The sequence below is a fragment of the Oncorhynchus keta genome, chromosome 32, assembly GCF_023373465.1.
Source record: "Oncorhynchus keta strain PuntledgeMale-10-30-2019 chromosome 32, Oket_V2, whole genome shotgun sequence".
NCBI classification, from domain to species: Eukaryota; Metazoa; Chordata; class Actinopteri; order Salmoniformes; family Salmonidae; genus Oncorhynchus; species Oncorhynchus keta.
This window is the reverse complement of record NC_068452.1, coordinates 30,852,766-30,870,745: the sequence shown is the minus strand read 5'-3', so window position 1 is coordinate 30,870,745 and position 17,980 is coordinate 30,852,766. Positions and strand designations below refer to the sequence as shown.

General features: G+C 46.6%; 1 protein-coding gene and 1 long non-coding RNA gene across 2 annotated transcripts in view; one reads left to right on the top strand and one right to left on the bottom strand.

Annotated features, from left to right (window-relative positions):
• The window catches only part of LOC118365613 (uncharacterized), a 42,956-nt gene that overhangs the window by 9,252 nt on the left and 15,724 nt on the right, over positions 1-17,980 (bottom strand). The window lies entirely within an intron of this gene.
• The window catches only part of LOC118364670 (glutamate receptor ionotropic, NMDA 2C), a 93,890-nt gene continuing 89,057 nt past the window's right edge, over positions 13,148-17,980 (top strand). Inside the window, exon 1 of the mRNA XM_052491344.1 lies at positions 13,148-13,220. The gene's annotated coding sequence lies outside the window, so the exon portion shown is untranslated. The remainder of the gene's footprint in view (positions 13,221-17,980) is intronic.

Below are 17,980 nucleotides of genomic sequence, written 5' to 3'. Positions count from 1 at the left end.
GACTGATTTGTGGTACAGACATTGTTAGTTACCGCTCCAGTCTATTTACTGTATATCTGGATGTACAGTATATGTAATGACTGAGGTGATTAATATGTACGATTCTGTCTCTGAGCTGTAGTCAGTTTAAAGGCCCTCGGTTCCAGCTAAATCCATTTTTTACAGCACTGGCTTGGCACTTCCTCCTGCATGTCATCTGAGCCAAGCACTGGCCAGGTGGAGCGCTAGGGCCACTCTTATAGGAGTCCGAAGGGATAGGCCAATCTTTTGACTTGAGCTTTTTATTTTTAGACTACTTTATATACTGTGTCCACTCCATTTTATATCATGTGTAAACAAATGTGTTCAGTTGTTAGAGGAACGGTTCAGTGTTGCATTCTCCCTGTTGGCCTTTAGAGGGCGCTGACACGTTGGTGTTGAGACGAGGCTCTCAGACTGGTGCTGAGGGCACACTTCTCAGTCTCGGCATGTGTGTGAAGTCATAGGGACACCACAGCACACATACACAGTCAGTGTGACAGGCAGGTGCTAACAAGTGACGGTCCCCTACAGAGTGTGTCCTCAATGAGACAGGACACCTTCATAATACTGTACATGGTGGAATTCTAACGGGGTTATGTCGTTCTTCACTGCATTTACGATAGTAACAACATTGTAACACATTTGTATTTTTGTATTAAGATTGGATGCATATATCTAGATCATACCAATACACTATATCTAGATCATACCAATACACTATATCTAGATCATACCAATACACTATATCTAGATCATACCAATACACTATATCTAGATCATACCAATACACTATATCTAGATCATACCAATACACTATATCTAGATCATACCAATACACTATATCTAGATCATACCAATACACTATATCTAGATCATACCAATACACTATATCTAGATCATACCAATACACTATCATTATCTTTGTTCTCCAGGAATGCATGCTAGCAATGAATATATAGCAACTTCATTTATTTACTTTTTATTTATTTCACCTTTATTTAACCAGGTAGGCCAGTTGAGAACGAGTTCTCATTTACAACTGTGACCTGGCCAAGATAAAGCAAAGCAGTGCGACACAAACAACAACACAGAGTTTAATTTGAGAAACCAAGGCTGTTGAGTCTGCCGATAAGAATACGGTGATTGACAGAGTAGAAAGCCTTGGCCAGGTCGATGAAGACGGCTGCACAGTACTGTCTTTTATCGATGGAGGTTATGATATCATTTAGGACCTTGAGCGTGGCTGAGGTGCACCCCTGACCAGCTCGGAAACCGGATTGCATAGCGGAGAAGGTACGGTGAGATTCGAAATTGTCGGTTATCTGTTTGTTCACTTGGCTTTCGAAGACCTTTGAAAGGCAGGCCAGGATGGATATTGGTCTGAAACAGTTTGGGTCTAGAGTGTCTCCCCCTTTGAAGAGGGGGATGACCGCGGCCACTTTCCAATCTTTGGGAATTTCAGAAGATATGAAAGAGAGGTTGAACAGACTAGTAATAGGGGGTCTGGACATTCATGCGGGTTTAAGAGTAGTTAACTCTCTCTAGCTCTCCTACTGGTTCTCTGCTATTCTCTGCTGCCCCTATAGAAATTAGTTATGGAGGGAGAACAGTTGGATTTCTAGCATGAGAATTCCATGTGTGCTTGTTACCCAGAGACATATTCTGGATGCACACGTAGATAGTCCAACTAGAGCTAACACCCATTTGCACATGAGGCTGCTATGCAAAGTGGTAAGCTTCTGCTGGAAATGTACTGGTGGGTTGGATGAATAGTGAACTGAATTCTGGTATGGGGTAATGAGATTTGGTACTTTACTCAGCATTGATCAGTCTGTCTGGACTATCTCCAGCATATGCCGTGTACAGCATCTCACAGGTATGTGTAACTAATGTCTTGGCTTGAGTCTAAATATCAACAACAACACCTCAAGTAACCGTCATTAGAATTAGTCCCTTTATAGTTGTGTTGTTATCATTGTTGCTTTGATTGTTATAGGATCATACATTCACCAGCACAGTATCGGTTAACAGTATAGGTTAAAAGGGAACAGTGGCTGGTGGGGTTTTGTGCTGTTGTTTACAGTGATTGCATCATCCATCAGTTCACCAGACCTGGACTTGGCTTAGGCCCCTGAGTGCACAGATGCTTAATGACATGACAGGTTATGTCCAGGCCCCCAGGACTCTCGGCCCTGGCTGGTAGAGGGAGATGCCAGCAGTGCCAACCTTACCTGTCTCATGAAATCTGCTGGGCAGTACACTGGATACGCCACCAGACATTTCCTCTGCAGCACTGGACTCAGCAGTACAGCTGCAGGCCCTTCCTTATGATGTGGTGGAACAATGCCCTGTAGTCCCTGGATCTATTGCCTCTCAATGCCATTGCACACCATACCCCCGTGCCCTGAATAATGACCTGTCTACAGCGCTCCCATTCAGAGAGATGAATGGAAAACAGCAGAGGACTGTGCCTGGAGCATCATCCAAGCAGAGTCTGTGTCTCTGTGTCAAGAATTACTGTTTGGATGGGATGTTTCTTGTTAATGAGAGTTTATCATCTATCAACATTTACAGCACAAACAAATGTGCAGAGACGGAAGGGGACGGAATATCCAAATTGCACCATAAGATTAATGCAAGAGGAAAAGGGTTATGGAAAAGATTAGGGGCTCCATTCAATCCGTATCGCTGAAGTTTACAGTATCTCCGTTTACTATGAATACGGTCTCCATTAACGCAGGAACATTGTCTTTACATTTCTTTCACGCTGTAAACAGATATTCAGCACTACGGATTGAATCAAGCCCTAGGGTTAGGGTTGAACTGGCATGTAAACATGAAGCTCGGGTCAGGGTGATGGTTGAGGCTAGGGTTAGGGTTGAACTGGCATGTAAACATGAAGCTCGGGTCAGGGTGATGGTTGAGGCTAGGGTTAGGGTTGAACTGGCATGTAAACATGAAGCTCGGGTCAAAGGCATTAGAAGCTGTAAACATGTCAGGGTCAGGGTGATGGTTGAGGCTAGGGTTAGGTTGAACTGGCATGTAAACATGAAGCTCGGGTCAGGGTGATGGTTGAGGCTAGGGTTAGGGTTGAACTGGCGTGTAAACATGAAGCTCGGGTCAGGGTGATGGTTGAGGCTAGGGTTAGGGTTGAACTGGCATGTAAACATGAAGCTCGGGTCAGGGTGATGGTTGAGGCTAGGGTTAGGGTTGAACTGGCATGAAGCTAAACATGAAGCTCGGGTCAGGGTGATGGTTGAGGCTAGGGTTAGGGTTGAACTGGCATGTAAACATGAAGCTCGGGTCAGGGTGATGGTTGAGGCTAGGGTTAGGGTTGAACTGGCATGTAAACATGAAGCTCGGGTCAGGGTGATGGTTGAGGCTAGGGTTAGGGTTGAACTGGCATGTAAACATGAAGCTCGGGTCAGGGTGATGGTTGAGGCTAGGGTTAGGGTTGAACTGGCATGTAAACATGAAGCTCGGGTCAGGGTGATGGTTGAGGCTAGGGTTAGGGTTGAACTGGCATGTAAACATGAAGCTCGGGTCAGGGTGATGGTTGAGGCTAGGGTTAGGGTTGAACTGGCATGTAAACATGAAGCTCGGGTCAGGGTGATGGTTGAGGCTAGGGTTAGGGTTGAACTGGCATGTAAACATGAAGCTCGGGTCAGGGTGGTGATGGTTGAGGCTAGGGTTAGGGTTGAACTGGCATGTAAACATGAAGCTCGGGTCAGGGGTGATGGTTGAGGCTAGGGTTAGGGTTGAACTGGCATGTAAACATGAAGCTCGGGTCAGGGTGATGGTTGAGGCTAGGGTTAGGGTTGAACTGGCATGTAAACATGAAGCTCGGGTCAGGGTGATGGTTGAGGCTAGGGTTAGGGTTGAACTGGCATGTAAACATGAAGCTCGGGTCAGGGTGATGGTTGAGGCTAGGGTTAGGGTTGAACTGGCATGTAAACATGAAGCTCGGGTCAGGGTGATGGTTGAGGCTAGGGTTAGGGTTGAACTGGCATGTAAACATGAAGCTCAGGGTGATGGTTGAGGCTAGGGTTAGGGTTGAACTGGCATGTAAACATGAAGCTCGGGTCAGGGTGATGGTTGAGGCTAGGTTAGGGTTGAACTGGCATGTAAACATGAAGCTCTGGGTCAGAACTGGTGGGTGATGGTTGAGGCTAGGGTTAGGTTGAACTGGCATGTAAACATGAAGCTCGGGTCAGGGTGATGGTTGAGGCTAGGGTTAGGGTTGAACTGGCATGTAAACATGAAGCTCGGGTCAGGGTGATAGGCTAAGGGTTGAACATGAAACATGAAGCTCGGGTCAGGGTGATGGTTGAGGCTAGGGTTAGGGTTGAACTGGCATGTAAACATGAAGCTCGGGTCAGGGTGATGGTTGAGGCTAGGGTTAGGGTTGAACTGGCATGTAAACATGAAGCTCGGGTCAGGGTGATGGTTGAGGCTAGGGTTAGGGTTGAACTGGCATGTAAACATGAAGCTCGGGTCAGGGTGATGGTTGAGGCTAGGGTTAGGGTTGAACTGGCAGGGTGTAAACATGAAGCTCGGGTCAGGGTGATGGTTGAGGCTAGGGTTAGGGTTGAACTGGCATGTAAACATGAAGCTCGGGTCAGGGTGATGGTTGAGGCTTTGAACTGGCATGTAAACATGAAGCTCGGGTCAGGGTGATGGTTGAGGCTAGGGTTAGGGTTGAACTGGCATGTAAACATGAAGCTCGGGTCAGGGTGATGGTTGAGGCTAGGGTTAGGGTTGAACTGGCATGTAAACATGAAGCTCGGGTCAGGGTGATGGTTGAGGCTAGGGTTAGGGTTGAACTGGCATGTAAACATGAAGCTCGGGTCAGGGTGATGGTTGAGGCTAGGGTTAGGGTTGAACTGGCATGTAAACATGAAGCTCGGGTCAGGGTGATGGTTGAGGCTAGGGTTAGGGTTGAACTGGCATGTAAACATGAAGCTCGGGTCAGGGTGATGGTTGAGGCTAGGGTTAGGGTTGAACTGGCATGTAAACATGAAGCTCGGGTCAGGGTGATGGTTGAGGCTAGGGTTAGGGTTGAACTGGCATGTAAACATGAAGCTCGGGTCAGGGTGATGGTTGAGGCTAGGGTTGAACTGGCGTTGAACATGGCTCGGGTCAGGGTGATGGTTGAAACATGAACTGGCTGTAAACATGAAGCTCAGGGTCAGGGTGATGGTTGAGGCTAGGGTTAGGGTTGAACTGGCATGTAAACATGAAGCTCGGGTCAGGGTGATGGTTGAGGCTAGGGTTAGGAACTGTTGAACTGGCATGTAAACATGAAGCTCGGGGGTCAGGGTGATGGTTGAGGCTAGGGTTGAGGCTAGTTGAACTGGCATGTAAACATGAAGCTCGGGTCAGGGTGATGGTTGAGGCTAGGGTTAGGGTTGAACTGGCATGTAAACATGAAGCTCGGGTCAGGGTGATGGTTGAGGCTAGGGTTAGGGTTGAACTGGCATGTAAACATGAAGCTCGGGTCAGGGTGATGGTTGAGGCTAGGGTTAGGGTTGAACTGGCATGTAAACATGAAGCTCGGGTCAGGGTGATGGTTGAGGCTAGGGTTAGGGTTGAACTGGCATGTAAACATGAAGCTCGGGTCAGGGTGATGGTTGAGGCTAGGGTTAGGGTTGAACTGGCATGTAAACATGAAGCTCGGGTCAGGGTGATGGTTGAGGCTAGGGTTAGGGTTGAACTGGCATGTAAACATGAAGCTCGGGTCAGGGTGATGGTTGAGGCTAGGGTTAGGGTTGAACTGGCATGTAAACATGAAGCTCGGGTCAGGGTGATGGTTGAGGCTAGGGGGTTGAACTGGCATGTAAACATGTTGATGGTTGACTGGGTTGAACTGGCATGTAAACATGAAGCTCGGGTCAGGGTGATGGTTGAGGCTAGGGTTAGGGTTGAACTGGCATGTAAACATGAAGCTCGGGTCAGGGTGATGGTTGAGGCTAGGGTTAGGGTTGAACTGGCATGTAAACATGAAGCTCGGGTCAGGGTGATGGTTGAGGCTAGGGTTAGGGTTGAACTGGCATGTAAACATGAAGCTCGGGTCAGGGTGATGGTTGAGGCTAGGGTTAGGGTTGAACTGGCATGTAAACATGAAGCTCGGGTCAGGGTGATGGTTGAGGCTAGGGTTAGGGTTGAACTGGCATGTAAACATGAAGCTCGGGTCAGGGTGATGGTTGAGGCTAGGGTTAGGGTTGAACTGGCATGTAAACATGAAGCTCGGGTCAGGGTGATGGTTGAGGCTAGGGTTAGGGTTGAACTGGCATGTAAACATGAAGCTCGGGTCAGGGTGATGGTTGAGGCTAGGGTTAGGGTTGAACTGGCATGTAAACATGAAGCTCGGGTCAGGGTGATGGTTGAGGCTAGGGTTAGGGTTGAACTGGCATGTAAACATGAAGCTCGGGTCAGGGTGATGGTTGAGGCTAGGGTTAGGGTTGAACTGGCATGTAAACATGAAGCTCGGGTCAGGGTGATGGTTGAGGCTAGGGTTAGGGTTGAACTGGCATGTAAACATGAAGCTCGGGTCAGGGTGATGGTTGAGGCTAGGGTTAGGGTTGAACTGGCGTGTAAACATGAAGCTCGGGTCAGGGTGATGGTTGAGGCTAGGGTTAGGGTTGAACTGGCATGTAAACATGAAGCTCGGGTCAGGGTGATGGTTGAGGCTAGGGTTAGGGTTGAACTGGCATGTAAACATGATGTAAACATGAAGAACTGGGTAAACATGAGGGGGTCAGGGTGATGGTTGAGGCTAGGGTTAGGGTTGAACTGGCATGTAAACATGAAGCTCGGGTCAGGGTGATGGTTGAGGCTAGGGCTAGGGTTGAACTGGCGTGTAAACATGAAGCTCGGGTCAGGGTGATGGTTGAGGCTAGGGTTAGGGTTGAGCTGGAATGTGGACATGACGCTAGGGTTAGTGTTCGGGGACAGATCATTGGATACATTCAGTATGAATACAGTGAAACAATTAAACAATTAGACAGTGTGAATACAATGAAACAATTATACCAAAACTGTAATATAGTGTGATGCAGGGATGTCAAGATGATCAATTTGCTTATCATTTTCATCTTAGTGTGTGTGTGTTGGAGAGAGAGGGGGAGAGAGAGAGAGAAAGACAGAGACAGAAACGGAGGGAGGGAGGAGCGAAAGAGAGAGAGAAAGAGAGAGAGAAAGAGAGCGATAGAGATACAGTGAGACAGAGAGGGTTTAGAAAGGGTGAGTGTCAGTGAGAGCTCAGTGTACAGGGGGTGATGCAGGTTTCAGGATGTAAGTGGAGCTGCCGTTGGTCAATACTCAGAGACGGCAGGATATATGTGGCCTCTCCCCTGGGCTCTGTGACGCCAAGTGTGCCCTTTTCCCTCCAGTTTTCAACGATCCTGTCACAGGAACATGGCTCAAAATAGGGGTAGAAAAAAGAGTAATGCCAGGGTTTCAGGCATGGCTGTCTGTGATGCTGTTTGAGTTTTATTGAGTTTTATTTTGGGTCAGAGGTGTCCCGCCGCCATATTGTCTGTTGAAGCAGGACAGTCGGGTCAAGGAGAGAGTGCATATACCAGACCAGCCCAGACACGCCCAGACCCACCTGTTCCACATCTAATCCTCAGCATCACCACTCAGCCCCTGGTGATGATCTAACAACTACAATCACTGTTTCCAAACAGTACCCTCTTAACCAAGGGTGAGGGCTGCTCTAATGACATAGGAAGGTGAGGAACAATGGAGGGAGCTATGTAGGGAAGGATGGATGGTAGCTGTTTTGAGGAGCTATGTAGGGAGGGATGGATGGTAGCTGTTTTGAGGAGCTATGTAGGGAGGGATGGATGGTAGCTGTTTTGAGGAGCTATGTAGGGAGGGATGGATGGTAGCTGTTTTGAGGAGCTATGTAGGGAGGGATGGATGGTAGCTGTTTTGAGGAGCTATGTAGGGAGGATGGATGGTAGCTGTTTTGAGGAGCTATGTAGGGAGGATGGATGGTAGCTGTTTTGAGGAGCTATGTAGGGAGGGATGGATGGTAGCTGTTTTGAGGAGCTATGTAGGGAGGGATGGATGGTAGCTGTTTTGAGGAGCTATGTAGGGAGGGATGGATGGTAGCTGTTTTGAGGAGCTATGTAGGGAGGGATGGATGGTAGCTGTTTTGAGGAGCTATGTAGGGAGGGATGGATGGTGGCTGTTTTGAGGAGCTGTCCCATCTGTTTGCCTTATTGATTAGTTATCGATCAGGGAATGCCATCTTCATAAACTGTTGATCAAGAGCAGAGAATCCATAGATATTTATTACGTGGGGAAATCGATGGGGTCACACAGCCACAGCCCCTGGGCCTCTCCCAACAGCTAAAGAGGAACATATCACAGCCCCCGGGCCTCTCCCAACAGCTAAAGAGGAACATATCACAGCCCCCGGGCCTCTCCCAACAGCTAAAGAGGAACATATCACAGCCCCCGGGCCTCTCCCAACAGCTAAAGAGGAACATATCACAGCCCCCGGGCCTCTCCCAACAGCTAAAGAGGAACATATCACAGCCCCCGGGCCTCTCCCAACAGCTAAAGAGGAACATATCACAGCCCCCAGGCCTCTCCCAACAGCTAAAGAGGAACATATCACAGCCCCCGGGCCTCTCCCAACAGCTAAAGAGGAACATATCACAGCCCCTGGGCCTCTCCCAACAGCTAAAGAGGAACATATCACAGCCCCCGGGCCTCTCCCAACAGCTAAAGAGGAACATATCACAGCCCCCGGGCCTCTCCCAACAGCTAAAGAGGAACATATCACAGCCCCCGGGCCTCTCCCAACAGCTAAAGAGGAACATATCACAGCCCCCGGGCCTCTCCCAACAGCTAAAGAGGAACATATCACAGCCCCCGGGCCTCTCCCAACAGCTAAAGAGGAACATATCACAGCCCCCGGGCCTCTCCCAACAGCTAAAGAGGAACATATCACAGCCCCCGGGCCTCTCCCAACAGCTAAAGAGGAACGTATCACAGCCCCCAGGCCTCTCCCAACAGCTAAAGAGGAACATATCACAGCCCCCGGGCCTCTCCCAACAGCTAAAGAGGAACATATCACAGCCCACGGGCCTCTCCCAACAGCTAAAGAGGAACATATCACAGCCCCCGGGTCTCTCCCAACAGCTAAAGAGGAACATATTACAGTAGCGACACATGAGATACATTTTGAGAGAAGAAAATATAGATTTTACAGCTATATTTTTTATGAGATAGTTGAATGTGTTGTTTGGCAGTCCCTTGTCTCGAACAGATGCGGGAGAGTGTTTTAAAACGTTTGTTTTGCAATAGGAAGTAAAATCCCATGTCATTCTTCAAAAACTCTTTGAACTCACTGCACATGCCTTGCTTCTGTGGATATTATGATGAGGAGATGACAGTATGAAAATGCCACCTGATGAGGGGTGTTCATTTGTGTGTGCGTAAGCATGCATGTATTCATGTGCATGTGTGCTTGCGTGTGGTGGCATAGTCAAATAATGTGGTGGCATAGTCAAATAATGTGGTGGCATAGTCAAATAATGTGGTGGCATAGTCAAATAATGTGGTGGCATAGTCAAATAATGTGGTGGCATAGTCAAATAATGTGGTGGCATAGTCAAATAATGTGGTGGCATAGTCAAATAATGTGGTGGCATAGTCAAATAATGTGGTGGCATAGTCAAATAATGTGGTGGCATAGTCAAATAATGTGGTGCATAGTCAAATAATGTGGTGGCATAGTCAAATAATGTGGTGGCATAGTCGAATAATGTGGTGGCATAGTCAAATAATGTGGTGGCATAGTCAAATAATGTGGTGGCATAGTCAAATAATGATGGCATAGTCAAATATGTGGTGACATAGTCAAATAATGTGGTGGCATAGTCAATAGTCAAATAATGTGGTGGCATAGTCAAATAATGTGGTGGCATAGTCAAATAATGTGGTGGCATAGTCAAATAATGTGGTGGCATAGTCAAATAATGTTGGCATAGTCAAATTGTGGTGGCATAGTCAAATAATGTGGTGGCATAGTCAAATAATGTGGTGGCATAGTAAATAATGTGGTGGCATAGTCAAATAATGTGGTGGCATAGTCAAATAATGTGGTGGCATAGTCAAATAATGTGGTGGCATAGTCAAATAATGTGGTGGCATAGTCAAATAATGTGGTGGCATAGTCAAATAATGTGGTGGCATAGTCAAATAATGTGGTGGCATAGTCAAATAATGTGGTGGCATAGTCAAATAATGTGGTGGCATAGTCAAATAATGTGGTGGCATAGTCAAATAATGTGGTGGCATAGTCAAATAATGTGGTGGCATAGTCAAATAATGTGGTGGCATAGTCAAGTGGCATAGTCAAATAATAAACAGCAACCAGACTGCAAGACAAACATCTTCTGTACAGATTCCCTTCATTGCTTCTTTACTGAGAAGAGAGGAAGCACAGTGCAAAACATGATTTAAAGTATCCCTGACATTTTTTCACAGCAATTTCAATCTTCTATCCACCACTGTATTTCTCTCCAAAATATCATTTTGGCTCTCCTTTTATGATTGCCTCTTCCTTCCTTCGAAATTGCTAAGTTTCCCTGTTTTATGATAGTATTTGTTGGGACAAGCAGGTCAAAACATGGGACTATTTTTCAAGCCAGAAATACAATATAAATAAGAGATAGAGAGAGAACATGTAAATCAGAGTCCCTGGACACCAATTAAAATTGAGATAACTAGAACCATTGTTATGGTTACCACAGATTGGCACATTCACAGTCGCTATGCTACAGTATAAGGAAGAGGGAACAGATGATGGATGATCAACTGCAGTCTCTCCAAATGATGTAAACAACGCTTACACTTGTAAGCATAAGTTCACTTCACAGCTCACTCCTTGTCCAGACTGAGGATTGTGACGCTGACTCAATAGCGAGGCAGCATCTGGAAATCCACCAAATTCAGGTATTTGGCTCCTGCTCCAGGAGCTCTTAGCCAAGTAGCTTATTCACTCCCAGTGAGCTGAATCAATCACCATGTTACATAAATGAGACAAGAGAGGGAATCAGTCCCTTCTAAAAGAGAGTTAAAGTAAATAAGCCATTGACTCTGTACTGATGTATACCTGAGGGATGATTGTGAATGGTTCCCTACTTATTTAGTTGTCATTGGTTCCTTTCCTCAAAACCTACAGTATTTGCATTCACTTACAATAGTGTCTCCCAAAAGTACTGGAGTGCACTTCAGTGTCAGATCACAGACAGACAGAGGGCAGACAAAAAGAGAGAGAAAAAATATAGACAGAGACACGATGGGGAATTAAAAAAGAGAGTGGGGAGAGAGAGAAAGAGAGAGAAATACTTTTGTAAGTGTAATATTTACCGTTCATTTTTATTGTTTATTTCACTTTTGTTTACTATCTATTTCACTTGCTTTGGCAATGTAAACATACATTTCCTATGCCAATAAAGCCCTTCAATTTAACATTGAAATTGAGAGAGAGAAAGAGAGGAGAGAGAGAGAGAGAGAGAGAGAGAGAGAGAGAGAGAGAGAGAGAGAGAGAGAGAGAGAGAGAGAGAGAGAGAGAGAGAGAGAGAGAGAGAGAGAGAGAGAGAGAGAGAGAGAGAGAGAGAGAGAGAGAGAGAATTAATATGAAGTCACGTTGAATGAGTTGCAGATAGCGGGCAGTGCCGAGCAGTAGAAACAGAGAGGCCGAGGGGAGGGGTGGAGAAATAGTAAGCAGGGAGGGAAAGTGAGTGAGAGAGAGAGGGAGAGAGAGAATCAAAGGATAAATCCTTACTACATAATGATTAGGACTCACAAGCCCTTCCTGTGACATGGAGTGTAGAAGCCAGGATTACAACGGGACAGAGTAAAGAGGCTACAGGCAACACAGGGGGAAGGAGGGACACAGGTGCAAGAAGAGGAAGGGGCACACGGGAACAACAAGTGCATTGAACACGGCCACTAAAGGTTTCAGGGATCCATGCAACAACCTGCATCAAGAGCGATTTGGAAGCTCACCGTCTGACCTGCTGCTGCTGTCCTTTGCCTGGGCCATCTGTCTGTGGGCATTGGAGCTAGCAGACCCAAGCCCAGCATCTGGACAGCACTGTGTCTTACTTAATGGAGGGGCCAGCGTGCCGCTGGAGAGCACGGGGAGCAACCGGAGGCTCAGGTTATCCTGCAGACGTGAATTTGATGAGAAATTGACATATAGTCGATGAGTGTGTCATCAAAAAGATGGAGTACATCTGTTTCTTTCACCTGGGCGAGACAGCAGTGGGCAGTGAGACGAGGAAGAGGGCGTTGGGCACAGAGTCTTGACTGTCAGAAAACGTGAAGAATTTCACTGAATCGACCACTTGTTTTCGGTTGTTTTTTTATGGCTCTAACTGCGTTATTGGGCCACTTCTGAGATATTTTCTCTTGGCCAGGAAGTGGATACAGATTAGATGTGTTATCAGAGGTGAGAGGCTGCTGAAGACCAGCCAAGACACAGACATTACACACTTACACACACACACACACACACACACACACACACACACACACACACACACACACACACACCTATGCGGTATGCTTCATTACAATGAGTACATATATACATACTCTTCCCTATTGAGCACACACATACTCACATACACACATACAGACACAGCCCATCTCGCACAACGCTCGGGGACTTGTTACCGTAACAAACCTCTCTGGCGCTAGCTGTTCCAACTTCGATCCTCACGCCTTACATTGGAAATTAGCCTGTCATTTCGGCCGTGGACTGCCTCATTCTGTTTATGAGTTGCTCCTTCTTTCCTCTGGCACCGTCTTTCTTCAATCACCCTCCATCACTCTATCCATACTTCCACCCCCCACCCCACCTCCCTTACCAGCAAGAGATAATGTGACCTTCTGCCAAAGTGCTGGAAACCATGCCACGGTCGCAGCGGGCTCCTCTGTTGCTACTGAAATAGACTCCAACAAGTGCCGAAAGGAAGAGAGCGGGGGAGTGAGGGAAGGGAGAGAGCAGGGGAGTGAGGGAAGGGAGAGAGCAGGGGTGAGGGAAGGGAGGGAAGGAAAGAAGAGAGCGGGGAGTGAGGGAAGGAGACAAGGAAAAAAGAGAAGCAGGACAGCTGAAGCCACGGAATGAGCCGGTGGGAGCCAGGGCTGGATGCGGATTGCCAACGCAGGTAATGGATCACATTCCCTTTCCCTTCCCCTACCACTGCCTAGCCTAGAGCTGTACCCAGACCCACCACACTTTACTGTCTCAGACTGCCTGCTTGTACCGGACAGAGAGGGGTCGGCTGGATGGAAATCATTCCAAAAACAACTGTGATTGCAATGGGCTGCTGTCAATATTGTAATGTACAATGTAATATTGTAAAGGTGGCTGCTGCTTTGTCACAGGTGCTACATGTGTTTGTTTTGCTCTTCGAAAGTAAAGAGACGGTGTAGATAGCAGACCCATCCTCCTCCCACTCAAGTCAGATGAAATGTAATGTATGCTTGGAAGTTGGAACTAAATAAACAGTTGACTGTGAACTGTGGGGACTAGATCACAGGACCTGTGTAAGGCAGCAAAGAACTGGCTGTTGGCTGTGTGACCGTGTGGCAGTATGACTGTGCCTGTGTGTCTGTGCTTTACTTCACAGTGTCACAGAGGATTTGGCAAAGTTGATCGATTCATCATCATAAACAGGAAAAACAGAACAGCTGAGAAGGGCTGCAGTTGTACACTGCATGCTGAAACTGCCAGAGAAATTGAATTGCCACTGAGGAGTGACTTTGGTCCTGTGGGACAAGAGAGTGAATGAGAGTTCTGTAATTATACTAGTATCCATCCCAGTGCTTTAGTTTCATGAATACAGAGCAGTTCCTTGACGTTCTGTAGACAAACTCTACCTTTCAATTGTCTTCTGTTATGGCACTCCCACCCTGCGTTTGCATTTCAACTGACGGAAGAAAGAGAACGATGAAGAAAGAAAGAAGAATGAAATTATGAAAGAAAGAGAGAGGGAGAGAGAGAGAAAGAGAAAGAAGGAGAGAGAAAGTGAAATTGTTAAATTGATGGTTGAAATGGGATTGTTAAACTGACCACGTTATTCAAACTACAATGACCGTTCAAGGTCAGATACCGGTGAGAGAACCCCAAGCAGGGAGAACTTGTCAACGTGGATATCCCTATACACTGTATGAACCCCGTTAGGGTTTCCTGTAAGACAGTGGCACTGCTCTGAACAAACACAGTTAAGAAAAAAGATCAACCACCCGGTTTTATCATTTTAGGAGGGGCATTTCACCTGAGTGCTTCCGAGAACATTTCCTAATACCTGTGGTATTTTTAGACCAGCTGGAGTGTGTGTGAGCCTGGTTCTGACCAAGGCAGATTGTCTAGTTCCATGCATGGCCAAGCATTACCTGCCTAACAGGTTGGAGATTTGTATGCCAACATAGTACTTTGGCATTATGCATTACTGTGTCTACCTTTTCTCTGTGAGTGTCACTTGGGAGAGAAAAATGTGTGAGCAGAATTAAATAATGTTTAATAAACAGTAGACAGTTTAGCACTATATCGTGGTTTCACTGATGAGATGTATAGTGAATAAGTGTGTGTGTGTGTGTTGGGGGGGAGAGGGTTAACAGATGAGACGTCCCATATTTGGAAGCAAGGCTCTGTGTGACAGGGGAACGATGCATTGAACCCTGGGTATGCTGGCTCCCCTCTTCTAGAACTGGTCATCACATAGCATGGAATACACACACACAGACGCACACACACATGCGTGCTTACACACACACACAGATGCAGACACAAGCACTCAGTCACACACTGACGCTAAAACACACAAGCACCCACAAGCACCCACACACTTACATACACACACACATTCTGACTCACCAACGAACAGAGGCACACACACTCATTCGATCCATCCTACCATGGGAGACCAAAATGTACAATACCTCACCTGTCTACTTGTATATTGTTTTTGGAGGGCTTTTTTAAAAGAGGCTTTTAGGGTTGAAAATATCCAGACATCCCCAACCTTGAGTGACACTATAGAGCAGGGTAACAGAGGGTTAAATCCTGAAGGACACGGGACTGGGGGAGGGGCGTACAGTAGGTCATCTAGAGAATAAATCAAATCAGCAATCAAGCCGAGATGTTTTTTAACAGATGCTGGGATTAATCCAGCCTTCCTCCACTACATCACACAGTCATACTCAAACACTATTACACACACAGCACTGCACACAGAAAGGGTTCGCCAATGTTTACACTTAACATTCTCTTTAGCTGTGTAGTTTAGTCTCATAGAGCACAAACATGAGGATAATCACAGCATTCTCCACTGGGTGTTTGTCCTGCTTTAATGGTGCATGCATGTGCACCTAATCTGTGCATATGAAACAGTATAGCTTCCGTCCCTCTCCTCGCCCCTACCTGGGCTCGAACCAGGGACCCTCTGCACACATAGACAACAGCCACCCTCGAAGCATCATTACCCAGCTCCCCACAAAAGCCGCGGCCCTTGCCGAGCAAGGGGAACAACTACTTCAAGGTCTCAGAGCGAGTGACATCACCGATTGAAACGCTAGCTAGCAATTTCACATCGGTTACACATACATGCTGCCAAGGTGAGTCTGTGGGGAGAAAGAAAAAGTTGGTTCCCGTCTAAAACAACTGTCCTCATTGGTCAGTTGTGAAATGTGCACTCTGTCTGGTCTGAGCCAAACTAGGAGACCCTCACCAAGTCCCATTAGCTGGCTGTTTGTTCCCTCCCATCCCAGTGTGTCTCCAATGACCTCCAGAGCTCTTGTCTCACGGTTAGCTGCTGCTTCGTCAGCTGTCCAGCCTGCCCCACGACACTCATAGCTGATCAACTTAATGAAATGGTAGAGCTATCAGTCCTCACCCCATCCTCACCCAGTCTCCCCCTGTCCCTGCACACAGCAACACATCCCTCAACTCTGAGTGGAGAAAGGGCATGGAGAAGGGGGATAGGAGGGAGGTGGAGACAGAAGGCTGGTAAAATGACAAGGGGCCTTTATACCTGAAAAAACAAACAAGACACACATGCATGAGATGCAAATTGATCAAGCCACAGGGACCAGCCAGACAAGCACACACTGAGCAGTAAACAATTTACTGCAGGGGGAAGGTGGCCTCATACCAGAGCAATCAAGCCAACGTCAAATAAGAAGTGAATTCCACCCAGAACCAACGACGCTGCATCATCACGTAATCCTTTTCCAGTGATATATGGCCCTCATAAAGTAGTGAATAATTAGGGCACCATACATGTTGAGAAACACATGAACTGTAACAGTTATACGTGTTTGCTGCCTGGTGTGTATGTTACAGTATGCCCCTGCAGCACTCACATAGCAGGGGGTAGAGGTCTCCGGTGAGATTTTAAAGGGGAATTTAGAGGCTGGCTTCAGTCAGTGTCGTTCTCCTCCAGAAGTTTATTGCCGCTGTACTGCTTCACGGGCAACAGAGACTCCGGTCCCCATTTGTATTCAGGGTGCAGTGCTGTGTGCACCTTGTCTAACGTCCTGTCGCTGTTGAAAAGGAAAACTGACACAATGTTGCCTGGCTGGGGGAGCAGAGCGGCGTCTTCTCATCCTCTCGCTCTCTCTCTCTCTCTCTCTCTCTAGGTAGTACGAGTGTGCATCTGTGAGAATGTTTGTGTGCATGTGTGATTTGTAATGGAATAAAAATAGAGTAGCCTAATTGCCATCTATTCACACTTGTTTGTGTCGTACATAATATTTCATTAGTACAACTACAACCTTAGAACCCATTCCTGAGAATTGATGTGCTGTTTATTGCAATTAGATATCGATTCCATGGCTGTCCAAATCAAAATATAAAGAACATCTCTTTCCATTTGAAAAGCTTGGAGTGGGCATGATTCATTCATATGAATCAGGTTTGGGGTTCTGTAATGCAGCCTTGACAAAGTAATACAACCAGTTGGAGTTTTGGGCAAAGAAGTCCCTCAGGGCTCATTTAAAGAACTTAATAAGGGTACATTCAGTTTATCAGTACCTTCAGTTCATTTTTGCACCAACACTGTTACTTCAATCAATACTTTAGCTCCACTGAAAATGTATAAAAGTCAGATGCTTTACGACTATAGCTTTCATGGGTTTCTGTAGAACAGCATTTGTAACCATGTGTACGAGAAGAGACATGTATCTGGCCCAGATGTCAGAGAGAGAGGCGGAACTTAGTGTTGTCGCTGGTCTCAGCACATGGCAACACAACGTTTAAAGCAGCAAACACTCGATGGGATGGTTACCGTATAGTATACTGTATCCCAGAGGTAGATTATAAAACAAAGTGATATGTTCATACGTGGGTTAGTGCTTGTGTGAGGGGTCTGTCAGGGTGGATGGGTGGGCAGCAGCCAACAAGTCAGCTGTCAGAGCAGGTTGGTGACATCTGGACCGGGAGGGGATTCTCCCATCTCCATCGTCAGCCATGGACCTCGGCTTAACCAGGGTTTTATCCTGATCTCTGCTCCACATACCATACGGACACACATGAGGGCCACAGACAGCACGGCCAAAGGCCAGGACTACAACCCAAAGCTTACACCACCATGATCATGTCGACCCAACCGTTTCTCACTTGACACTGTGATTTACAGTGCCTTCCGAAAGCATCACACCCCCTTGACCTTTACACATGTTGTTGTGTTACAAAGTGGGATTAAAATAGATTTAATTGTGATTTATTGACAAATATCTTCACAAAATACTCTGTTATGTCAAAGTGGAAGAACATTTGAATGTTTTTTTTATGAATGGAAAATAAAGCACTAATATATCTTGATTAGAAATTATTCAACCCCCTGAGTTAATACAGGTTAGAATCACCTTTGGCAGCGATTACAGCTCTGGACACCTGGATTGTACAATATTTTTCATTATTCTT